Here is an 11,853-nt window from a genome sequence, read left to right on the forward strand (position 1 = left end):
GGCGAGGCGGAGGAGGGCGCGGCGAGGTGGTGCAGCTTCTCGCCGGGCGCGGCGCTGGCGAAGCTCGCCGGAGCTTGGTGGAGCTCGGCGGCCGGGAATGGCGGGCAGCAGCGCCGGGCGTCTTGGACGGCCGGACAGGAGGAAGACGGGCGGCGGTAGGCGGCGGGGCGCGGGGCCCGGTAGGGCGACGGGAAGGGCCGGTTGCGGGCTTCCACGGGCCGCGGCGGCGGCCGGCACCGGGGTGCCATGTGGCACGCTGTGGCTGGCTGGGCACGACGGGTGGACGCGTCTGGTTGCGACCGGACGTGTCCGATGGCGGCGGAGCTGAATTTCTAGGGTTAGAGGAGAGGAGATCCGGGAATTTCGGGACGGGATCTATTTATAGAGGTAGAGGGAGCTAGGAAGCTCCAAATGAGGTGCGGTTTGCGGCCACGCGATCGTGATCGAATGCTCTAGATGATGGAGAGGATTTAGGTGGGTTTTGGGCCAAAGTGGAAGGGTGTTGGGCTGCAACAGAAATGAGGCCTTCTCGGTCCCTCGGTTAACCGTTGGAGTATCAAATGAAGTCCAAATGGCACGAAACTTGACAGGCGGTCTACCGGTAGTAAATCAAGGCCGCTTGGCAAGTCTCGGTCCAATCCGGAAATGTTTAACCCCCACACACGAAAAGAGGTAGATAGGACCACCGGGTGACATAGGAGCGCCAGAATGCAAAACGGACAACGGGGAAAATGCTCGGATGCATGAGATGAACGCGTATGCAAATGCAATGCACATGATGACATGATATGAGATGCATGACAAAGGAAACAACACACGGAGATAAAAACCCGAACCTGAGGAAAATAAAATAACTTAGGCCGGAAATGGCAAGAGTTGGGATACATATAAGGTAAATTACATCCGGGGTGTTACAGGTGGGGAGATCTGGAGGATGCCTTTAGAGACAACTTCCAAGGTACCTACGTCCGGCCTCCGGATGCCGATGACCTTAGTCATATAGTCTAGCAACCCGAAGAGTCAGCCTGCAAGCTCTGGACTAGGTTCTTAACTAAAAAGAACCAAATCGTCAACTATCCGGACGCCGAAGCCCTTGCGGCCTTTGCACATAGTGTCCGCGACGAGTGGCTCGCCCGACACCTCAGACAGGAAAAGCCGAAGTCTATGGCAGCTCTTACAGCACTCATGACCCGCTTTTGTGCGGGAGAAGACAACTGGCTGGCCCGTAGATGCAACAGTACCAGCGACCCTGGCACCTCCGAAGCCAGGGATGGCAATGGCAGGCCACGACGCAACAAACATAAGCGTCGAAACAACAATGAAGAAACTGAAGGCACAGAGATTAACGCCGGGTTCAGTGGCTCTAAATCCGGTCAGCGGAAGAAGGCATTCAAAGGAAACAAAGATGGTCCATCCAATCTGAACAAAATACTCGATCGGCCTTGCCAGATTCATGGCACCCTAGACAAGCCTACCAATCATTCCAACAGAAATTGTTGGGTCTTTAAACAGGCCAGTAAGTTAAACACCGAACATATGGGGAAAGGACCACCAAGCGAGTACGATGAAGAGCCCCGCCCACCGAACACAGGGGAAAAAGAAATTTGCCCCTATGGTGAAAATAGTGAACATGATATATGTCACACATATCCCCAAGAGGGAACACAAGCGCGCACTAAGGGACGTCTACGCTGTTGAGCCTGTCGCCCCTAAATTCAACCCATGGGCGGCTTGTCCGATCACCTTCGATCGCAGGGACCACCTGACCAGTATCTGTCACGGAGGTTCGGCAGATTCGGTCCTTGATCCTATTATTGATGGGTTCCATCTCACTCGAGTCCTTATGGACGGCGGCAACAGTCTTAACTTGATTTATCAAGACACTGATCGTAAAATGGGTATTGACCCATCAAGAATTAAGCCTAGTAACACCACCTTCAAAGGAGTGATACCCGGCGTCGAAGCCTGCTGCACGGGTTCATTAACATTGGAAGTAGTCTTCGGTTTGCCGGATAACTTCCGAAGCGAAGACCTAACCTTCGACATCGTCCCCTCCCGTAGTGGTTATCATGCTCTGCTCGGACGTACCGCCTTCGCTCACTTCAATGCAGTCCCGCATTATGCTTACTTAAATCTCCAAATGCCTGGACCCGCGGCGTTATCACAGTCAATGAAAATATGGAGCACTCCCTCTGTATTGAGGAGCACACCACGGCCCTTTTAGCCGAGGTACAGAGCGGCCTCATCAAGCCGAACACTTCATCGGCCATCAAGCCTCCGAACACTGTTAAACGAGTTCAGCCTGCCCTGCAGAATGACAGCTTGGTCAATCCAGTGCTAGACTAGCGGTTCCGCCTCCGTCAATCACCCTATCTAACTGCAGCATATGTACCGTGTGTGCATAACTACACACTTAAAATACCTTGGGCAACGACGAAGGCACATTGCGGACGAGGTTCAGAGTGCGGCTCGACTCTATTCGGACCTTAAACAATTTTTCCTCCCTTTTTTCTTTTTTCTCTTCTTTCTACTCTCATATTACAGGTTCGTTAAGACCTAATAAATTCATAGTCGTACAAGGGCCCTTTTCCAGGCCCCTTTTCCTTAACGATCGTCGATTGCTCCTCTCAAAGGATCTTGCACCAAGGCGAAAAGCGGCGTAGACGTGCGGCAGGGTGTCCAGGGGATCTTCAAGACTACCTTTCTCTTTAGGCCCTGCATACAACTTTCCCTTGTTCACAAATTCTCAGGCATGTAAAATAGCCTTGATGTTTATAGCATCATCTATAATACCACTCTTTGACGTATCAAATAAATTATAATGGAAACAGTTTTTTCACCAACCCTTGTTCGGTATTGGTTTATTTCATAATCTGCCTTCCTCCTTTGTGTTAAAGTTGCCATACTTATACCTTGGTACGGCTTAAAGGCTAGGGAGTGTATTCGGCCACATATATTTAAAAAAAGTCTGAACACTTGTATAGTGTACATCGTCGTCCTGAATTTGGCATTATATGCATCAGCTCTGAATCATGTCTTCGGTCAATAGTTGGGTTGCCCGGCTCCTGTGATTACTACCTTGCGTTCTGCTTGTTTGGCTAGGGTAGTAAAGGGAGAACTACTGCGATTGTGTTTTTGGTTCGTCCAGTCAAACACCTCAGTAGAGAAAGCCGAAAACTGACTATCATGATACATCGAGAGCTGGTCGGCGATTCGGCGACTTGCTATGAATCTCTTGCGATTTCTTCCGTATTATATGAAGGATTGGCCTTCATCCAGTCAAGTGCTTAAGACATCCCAGTTCAGATAGTCACATACGCACCAGGGGCTAGTTCTTAGTCCCATAGTCAAACTCCTATGCCTAAGTGAAAGTGATAAAGCCGCATAGTCTGATTGCCTGGTTCGCTGCATCGACACCTCTACGGACGAAGACGTTGGGTCAAGAGTGATCATGCGCTGTTTTGAACACTGTCGGTGTCAAAACCGGCGGATCTCGGGTAGGGGGTCCCGAACTGTGCGTCTAGGCCGGATGGTAACAAGAGGCAAGGGACACGAAGTTTTACCCAGGTTCGGGCCCTCTCGATGGAGGTAAAACCCTACATCCTGCTTGATTAATATTGATGATATGGGTAGTACAAGAGTAGATCTACCACGAGATCAGAGAGGCTAAACCCTAGAAGCTAGCCTATGGTATGATTGTTGATGTGTATGTTGTCCTACGGACTAAAACCCTCCGGTTTATATAGACACCGGAGAGGGTTAGGGTTACATAGAGTCGGTTACAATGGTAGGAGATCTGAACATCCGTATCGCCAAGCTTGCCTTCCACGCCAAGGAAAGTCCCTTCCGGACACGGGACGAAGTCTTCAATCTTGTATCTTCATAGTTCAGGAGTCCGGCTGAAGGTATAGTTCGGCTATCCGAACACCCCCTAATCCAGGACTCCCTCAGTAGCCCCCGAACCAGGCTTCAATGATGATGAGTCCGGCGCGCAGATTGTCTTCGGCATTGCAAGGCGGGTTCTCCTCCAAATTCCGTGTACCTGTTTGAATAAAGTCCGGTTTCTTGTAGATGTTGCGCTCCTTGGCTTCTACGCCCAATAATGGCCGTCTCCCACGTGTTAAACGAATATGAAAAGTCTGAGTGTTTTTACGTTCACACCCCTAGCCACGTAAATGAGCTACCCTATTTAAGGGGACGAGGATTTAGATCCAATCCACACCTTCTCCCCTCCACGAGTGTTCATCAGAGCGCATCCGACAAAGGTCCATTCCACCATGGCCAGCCGCCGCAACTCCTCCGCTCACCCTTCCAGCCCGAAGCCTGGATATTGGGAGAGATGTTCCACTCCGCATAGCGAGCTAGTGACGCTCCAGACCAAGGGATTTCTCCCCCGGCCTATATGGTCCCAGTTTGAGCCGGTCTTGCCGTCTACAACGGCGGAGAGCAAGCAGAGAATGCCCCTAATCCATCCAAAGGAGAGCAGGTGTGCCTTGTCCCTTACTTAATAAGGGGCTCGGATTTCCCATCCACCCATTTCTCTGGGGGCTGCTGGAGTTCTACGGCCTCCAGCTACATCATCTCACGCCTGCCTCTGTATTGCATATCGCGGGCTTTGTAGCCCTCTGCGAGCTGTTCTTGGGTATTGAAGCTCATTCGGACTGTGGAAGGAGCTATTTTGCCTTGTGCCCCGTTCCAAGAAGGGGTCAATGTATCAAGCGGGCGGAGCCAAAGTATGGCGCATCGCCGGGACCGGATATCTGTCCGGAACCCCAAAGAAGGCGTCCGAAGATTGGCCCTCGGAATGGTTCTATATAGAAGACGTCCCGCTGCCGGATCCTGTCCGGATCGGCCTCCCATAATTCGATAGTGCTCCCTTAAGGAAGCGCCTAAGCTGGCGTCCATGGAGCCCTCAAAGGGAAAGTGACAGGGACATCGTTTACCTGATGGGCCGAATAAGATTGTTGGTCCATTTCGGACTAACCATGATCGGAGTTATGGCCGAATGCATTATGCGGGGGGTGCAGCCGCTTCAGTATAGAAGTCACCCCATGTGGGATTTCAACGGGGAGGACGACACCAGCCGCTACGGCCATAAAGGGCCGGATTCAGTTGCTGCTCTATTAAAGATCTTGTCCACTTTGTACAAGGGAGAAGAGGAGGAATTTCTCCGCGTCAACCCATAGGGTGGATTCTCTATGCACAATCCCCCAAGCTGGGTAAGTGGTCGCATTTACTTGCTCATCCGTTTAGTGTTCCCATTGTTAAATACTTAGTTTGATGACTTCAACGCAGGAACTGCGCCGGGCTGTTAAGGAAATAAGCAGCCCGCCTCCACAACCCGAGGACCCAGGACGGTCTCTCGACCCGGCCTCTCAAGAAGATCCGGACATATCTGTGGAGCTGATTGATGAAGTGTTCCATCAGTTGAGCGAGGACAACGCCTTGGTGGCCATTACGGCTGATTACCCAGGGCTAATACTGACGCCCCAGGTACTTGAGATCAAAGTCCCAGTACCCCGGATAGGGGTCCGTCCACGCGTGTTAAATTTCCTGACTGCAACCGAACTCTGCAGGGGAGGTTTTTGAGGCGGAAGGCCGAACCTGTGGCGACAAGCCAACGAGGGGCCGCAGGGCCCCGTGGGCAGAAAAGAGGTGCAGTCTGGACCGAGGCATCATCGCAAAGGTATGGCGCGCCCCTTTACCCCAGTTGTTATACCTTCGAGGCACATTTGACCTTGCCGGACTATATTCGGAGAGGCTGCCAATCGCGCCTCCACCAGCCAGGCTCTAAAGCCTGGTCCGGGGGCGGAGGCGAACGCAAGGCGTGTGCCGGACGTTCCTCCGACGGAGGATGTGGACGGGTTGTCTACCCCCAACTCTAAGGTGGAAAGCGCCATGAACCACAGGCGTCGCCGGATAATTCTTTGCGACGCTTGCTTCTCCCAAGAGGCGTTAGATGCCTTCAATTCGGGAGATGCACACCTCCGTGCCGCTCAAAATGGTCTAGCCAGAGCCACGGAGCAATATGTAAAAGACATACGGGTAAGAAAATTTTGGTAAATATATATGTAGCAGTAGCCCCCGAGACTTGAAACAGTTAGAATAACTGGTTTAAGGATCATTTGATATGCAGGTTCTTACAAAAAAGAATTCCCTACTGTCCCAGGAGCTGGAAGAGTGCAAAGCCCAACTGGAGGCCGCACTAGCCGCGGCAGGGGAGCCTAAGGAGGCCCCCTCCGGTAATATACATTTTGAAAGATAAGTATTTTGCGAAGCACGGCTTTGGTGTGAATCTGATAAATAAAATTGCAGATGGCGCCGGATTGAATCTGGAAAAGCAACATCTCCTACGCCAGCTAAAGGCTGGTGAGAGGGTGCTATTAAAGGTGATGGGGGAGAAGAACGTTCTCTAGGATGCCAACACCCGGCTGGGTGTCGAGCTGAAAGACGTTCGTGCCCAGCTATCAGACTCCGTGAAGGAGAATCAGCGGCTTCGGCGCGGCATATTTAGTAAGTGCTTGAACGAACCTTTTGAAAGAAAGTTCGGCGGGGAAGTCGACTGATAGAGCAATGTTTGTAGGTGTGTTAACAGGTCGCCCGGTGGAGGAGATGCCCGGTTCCACGGGTGACCTTCTTCCCGAGCTCTCGCAACTGCTCGATCGAGTTCGGCAGGTGATGCGAGGTGTCTTCCAGGCCCTGTGGCCATCCTTATCCATGCCCGAAGGTATTGGAGAGCTTGCGGAGAAGCTAAAGGGAGCACGGCAGCGCTTCCAATTGTGGAAGATACCAGCCTGCCATCAAGGCACTAGGGAGGCCTGGGCCATGGTGAAGACGTGGTACTCAAAGACTGACCCCAACCACATGGCCGAGGTCGGTCCTATAGGGCCTGATGGGAAGGAGATCCCTGTAAGCTTAGTGTACGGCCAAGTAGAGTTGGCCGCAAAGTACTCCCAGTAGGACTGTAAATTAGACAACCTGTTAGATGGTATTGAAGAGGAATACAATCAGTCAAAATGACTATGTAATTGAATTGACATTTATAATGCCTTCTAGCCGGATTGTAGATCATTTGTCATGGCCGACCTTTTCGCTTCAACCTCGGGGCCTGACGGTATGGAGTGTGTCCGAATTCCCATGCGGTTATATAGGAACCGGGGAATGCGTGGAGACTAGGCGTAGGGGTCATTAGTGCGTGAACAGACAAGTGCCCGACTAGTTATGTTATATTACATGGTTAGTAAGAAACATCTTCCATAGAGAATAGTTCCGTTAGGGGTTCCTTTCCCTGGGGGGGCATGCCCTAAAGTGCATGTCCATGCTGCAAAAAGAAACGCAGGAAAAACGCCTGGGGGCACATAGATAAAGAAAAAGATCATCTTTAGTTCACCGACCGAATATTCTCTTAAGAACGCTAGCTTTCGGCTTCACCCAGTCTGAGGTACACGTCCGGCTTATCCGGCAGTAACAATCGCAGAGTTTCTCCCTTTACCACCTAGACGAATAATCGGGAACGTAGGGGTAAGCACAGGAGCCAGGCAACCCAGCTTGGCCAAAACTTAAGTCATATCGATGCATATAATGGTGAATAAAAGGTACATATGGAAGTTTGACACATGTGTTAGGCATGAAGCCCGTATAAATAAGCTTCTGTTTAAAGAAGCCCCCAGGTTTACTGAACGCGGATAGCGCGTTAATTTGTGAGGCTTTAAAGGTTATAAGAGAGAGAAAAAGGGAGAAGGAGAGAAATGTAAGACGGACAATATATAAAAAATGGACAGAGTAAGGAGACAAACACAGGATCCGGCGCTAGACATAGAATCTTCGGAGACGGGCTGCGTTCCATGGGTTCGGCTTGAGTCGGTTATCCGATGCGTTTCGCAGGCGGTACGCTCCACCAGTCAGGACTTGGTCAATTATGAAGGGACCTTCCCACTTGGGCTTGAGTTTGTCCTTTTTCTTGTCCGGCAGGCGTAGAACTAATTCGCCAACGTTGTAATTTTTGGCCCGTACTTCTCTGCTTTGGTATCTTCGAGCTTGCTGTTGATAGAATGCGGAACGGGCTTTCGCCACGTCACGCTCCTCCTCTAATGCGTCCAAACTGTCCTGCCGATCAAGCTCAGCTTCTCTTTCCTCGTACATGCGCACTCGAGGTGAGTCATGAATTATGTCGCAAGGCAGAACTGCCTCTGCGCCGTACACCATGAAGAATGGTGTGTATCCGGTGGTGCGATTTGGCGTGGTCCGCAGCCCCCAGAGTACGGAGTCGAGCTCCTCTACCCAGTGCGTGTTAGATTCCTTGAGGGACCGCACTAGTCTGGGTTTGATGCCGCTCATGATAAGACCATTTACACGTTCGACCTGGCCGTTAGTTTGTGGGTGATAGACGGAAGCATAATCGAGCTTTATGCCCATGTTTTTGCACTAGAGTTTTACCTCGTCGGCCGTAAAGTTCGTGCCGTTATCAGTGATGATGCTGTGGGGGATGCCGTAACGGTGTACAACCCCGGATGTGAAGTCTATCACAGGTCCGGATTTGGCTGTCTTAACAGGCTTGGCTTCTATCCATTTGGTGAACTTATCCACCATGACCAGTAAGTATTTGTGCTTGTGGGTTCCGCCTTTAAAGGGTCCAACCATATCAAGCCCCGAGACCACAAAGGGCCAAGTGATGGGGATAGTTTGGAGGGCGGTGGGTGGCATATGGCTTTGGTTTGCAAAGAGCTGGCACCCGGCGCATCGTTGGACTAAGCCCTGAGCGTCTGCCCGGGCCGTCGGCCAATAAAAGCCTGTATGGAAGGCCTTGCTTACCAGGGACCGGGCTGCAGCGTGATGACCGCTGAGTCCGGCATGGATTTTAGCCAGGAGATTCCCCCCCTCCTCTTCGGAGATGCACCTTTGAAGGACTCCGGTAGTGCTTTTCTAATAAAGCTCTCCCTCGTGGATTCTGTAGGCTTTGGATCGCCGCACTATGCAGCGTGCCTCATTTTGGTCCTCGAGGAGTTCCTGCCTAGTAAGGTAGGCGAGGAATGGTTCTGTCCACAGGGCGATGACGGCCATTATTACGTGGGCTGAAGGTGTTATTTCAATGGCAGAGCCTCCGATTGTGTCAGAATGTTCAGTGTCGGGCAGTGCGGTTGGGTCTGGGCTGTTATTGTTCGGCTCCCCTTCCCATGCCACGGATGGCTTGAAAAGCCTTTCCAAGAAGATGTTAGGGGGGACTACATCGCGTTTTGCGCCGATGCGTGCCAGGACATCTGCCGCCTGATTATTTTCCCGGGCTATATGGTGAAATTCAAGTCCTTTGAACCGAGCTGGCATTTTTAGGATGGCGTTGCGGTAAGATGCCATTTTCGGATCCTTGGCATCGAAGTCTCCATTTATTTGGGAGATTGCGAGGTTCGAGTCCCCGCGCACCTCTAGGCATTGGATGCCCATGGATACTGCCATCCGGAGACCATGTAGAAGGGCCTCATATTCGGCTGCATTGTTGGAGTCCGTGTATAGAATCTGTAGTACGTATTGAACTGTGTCTCATGTGGGGGACATCAGAATGACGCCAGCCCCCAGTCCAGCCAACATTTTGGAGCCGTCGAAATGCATGATCCAATTTGAATGTGTGCCGTACTCTCTAGGGAGTTCGGTCTTCGTCCATTCTGCGACGAAGTCGGCCAAAACTTGTGACTTGATGGCTCGTCGTGGCTTATAAGTTATGTCAAACGGGAGGAGCTCGATGGCCCATTTCGCAATCCGGCCCGTTGCGTCACTGTTGTTTAAAATGTCGTTGAGTGGTACTTCTGAGGCTACTGTTATTGAACACTCTTGAAAGTAGTGTCGTAGCTTCCGGGATGCCATGAATACCGCGTACGCAATCTTTTGATAATGCGGGTATCGTGATTTGCAGGGAGTGAGCACAGTGGACACATAATAGACCGGCCTTTGAATGGGAAATTTGTGTCCGTCCGCTTCTCATTCGACGACGAGCACTGCGCTTACAACCTGATGTGTTGCTGCGATGTACAATAGCATTGGTTCGCCGGTGTTTGGCGCGGCCAGGACTGGGTTTGTTGCCAGTATGGCTTTTATTTTGTCAAGTCCGGCCGTGGCTGCGTCCGTCCATTTGAAGTGTTCGGTGCACCGAAGGAGGCGGTAAAGGGGAAGGGCCTTTTCTCCCAAGCGAGAGATAAAGCAGCTTAGAGCCGCCACACATTAACTTTTGTATTTGTTTGAGGTCCTTTGGGATATCCAGTTGGGACAGAGCTTGGATCTTGGCTGGATTTGCTTCGATTCCTCTACTGGATACAATGAAGCCCGAGAGCTTTCCGGCTGGAACACCGAAAACGCATTTTTCCGGGTTGAGCTTGATGTCGTATGTTCATAGATTATCAAATGTGAGCCTCAAGTCGTCTACTAGAGATTCAACATGTCTTGTTTTGACGACTACATCATCTACGTATGCCTCCACTGTTTTCCCGATCTAGCTTGCCAAACATGTCTGAATCATGCACTGATATGTTGCGCCGACGTTTTTGAGCCCGAAAGGCATCGTGTTGAAGCAGAATGGCCCGTATGGTGTGATAAATGCCGTTGCGGCTTGGTCTGGTTCTGCTATCTTGATTTGATGGTAGCCAGAATATGCGTCGAGGAAACACAACGAATCGTGTGCTGCGGTAGCATCGATAATTTGATTGATGCAGGGGAGGGCGAAGGGATCCTTTGGGCAAGCCTTGTTAAGGTCTTTAAAATCAACACACAGGCGCCAGGATTTGTCCTTCTTTGGTACCATCACCAGATTTGCTAGCCAGTCCGGATGTTTGATATCTCTGATGAATCCGGCCTCTAATAGCTTTGCTAGCTCCTCTCCCATAGCCTGTCTCTTAGGTTCGGAAAAACGCCGAAGAGCCTGTTTGACAGGTTTGAATCCTCTTTGGATATTTAAGTTGTGCTCGGCCAGCCTGCGTGGGATTCCTGGCATGTCTGAAGGGTGCCAGGCGAAAATGTCCCAGTTCTCTCGTAGGAACTCTCGCAATGCGGCGTCGACATCAGGGTTTAACTGTGCCCCGATGGAAGCTGTTTTATTGGGGTCCGTTGGATGGACTTGGAATTCGACTATTTCGTCCGCTGGTTTAAAGGAGGTAGATTTGGATCATTTGTTGAGTACCACATCGTCCCTATTCACCGTAGAGCGCAGCACAGTCAGCTCCTCAGCCGCTAGGGCTTTGGATAGTGCCTCGAGGGCCAATGCGGCTGTCTTGTTTTCGGCGCGGAGTGCTACGTCTAGATCACTAGCGAGAGTGATGATCCCGTTAGGCCCGGGCATCTTGAGCTTCATGTACCCGTAATAGGGTATTGCTTGGAAGATTGTGAATGCTTCCCGCCCTAGCGGAGCGTGATAACCGCTGCTGAACAGGGCCACCTGGAACGTGACCTCTTCGGACCTGTAATTGTCCGGCGTGCCGAACACCACATCTAGTGTGATTTTTCCTATACAGCGCGCTTCCCAACTGGGGATTATTCCTCTAAAGGTTGTGCTGTTTCGCATGATGCGGTTCCAGTCTATATCCATTTTTTGAAGAGTTTCCTCATAGATGAGGTTCAATCCACTGCCGCCGTCCATGAGTACCTTGGTAAGACGAAAGCCGTCCACTATTGGGCTGAGGACCAATGCAGCTGGTGCTCGGGCTGTTCGGAATTTAGGTTCATCACTGGCGTTAAAGGTAATGGCCGTGTCACACCATGGGTTTATTGTTGCTACTTGGTAGACTTCGGCAAGGCTGTGGAGTGTCCTTTTTCGCATATTATTTGATGCGAAGGTCTCGAAGACTGTTAATACTGTATTGGTGTCTCTGGGGT

The sequence above is a fragment of the Triticum aestivum genome, chromosome 2A, assembly GCF_018294505.1.
Source record: "Triticum aestivum cultivar Chinese Spring chromosome 2A, IWGSC CS RefSeq v2.1, whole genome shotgun sequence".
Classification (NCBI taxonomy): domain Eukaryota; kingdom Viridiplantae; phylum Streptophyta; class Magnoliopsida; order Poales; family Poaceae; genus Triticum; species Triticum aestivum.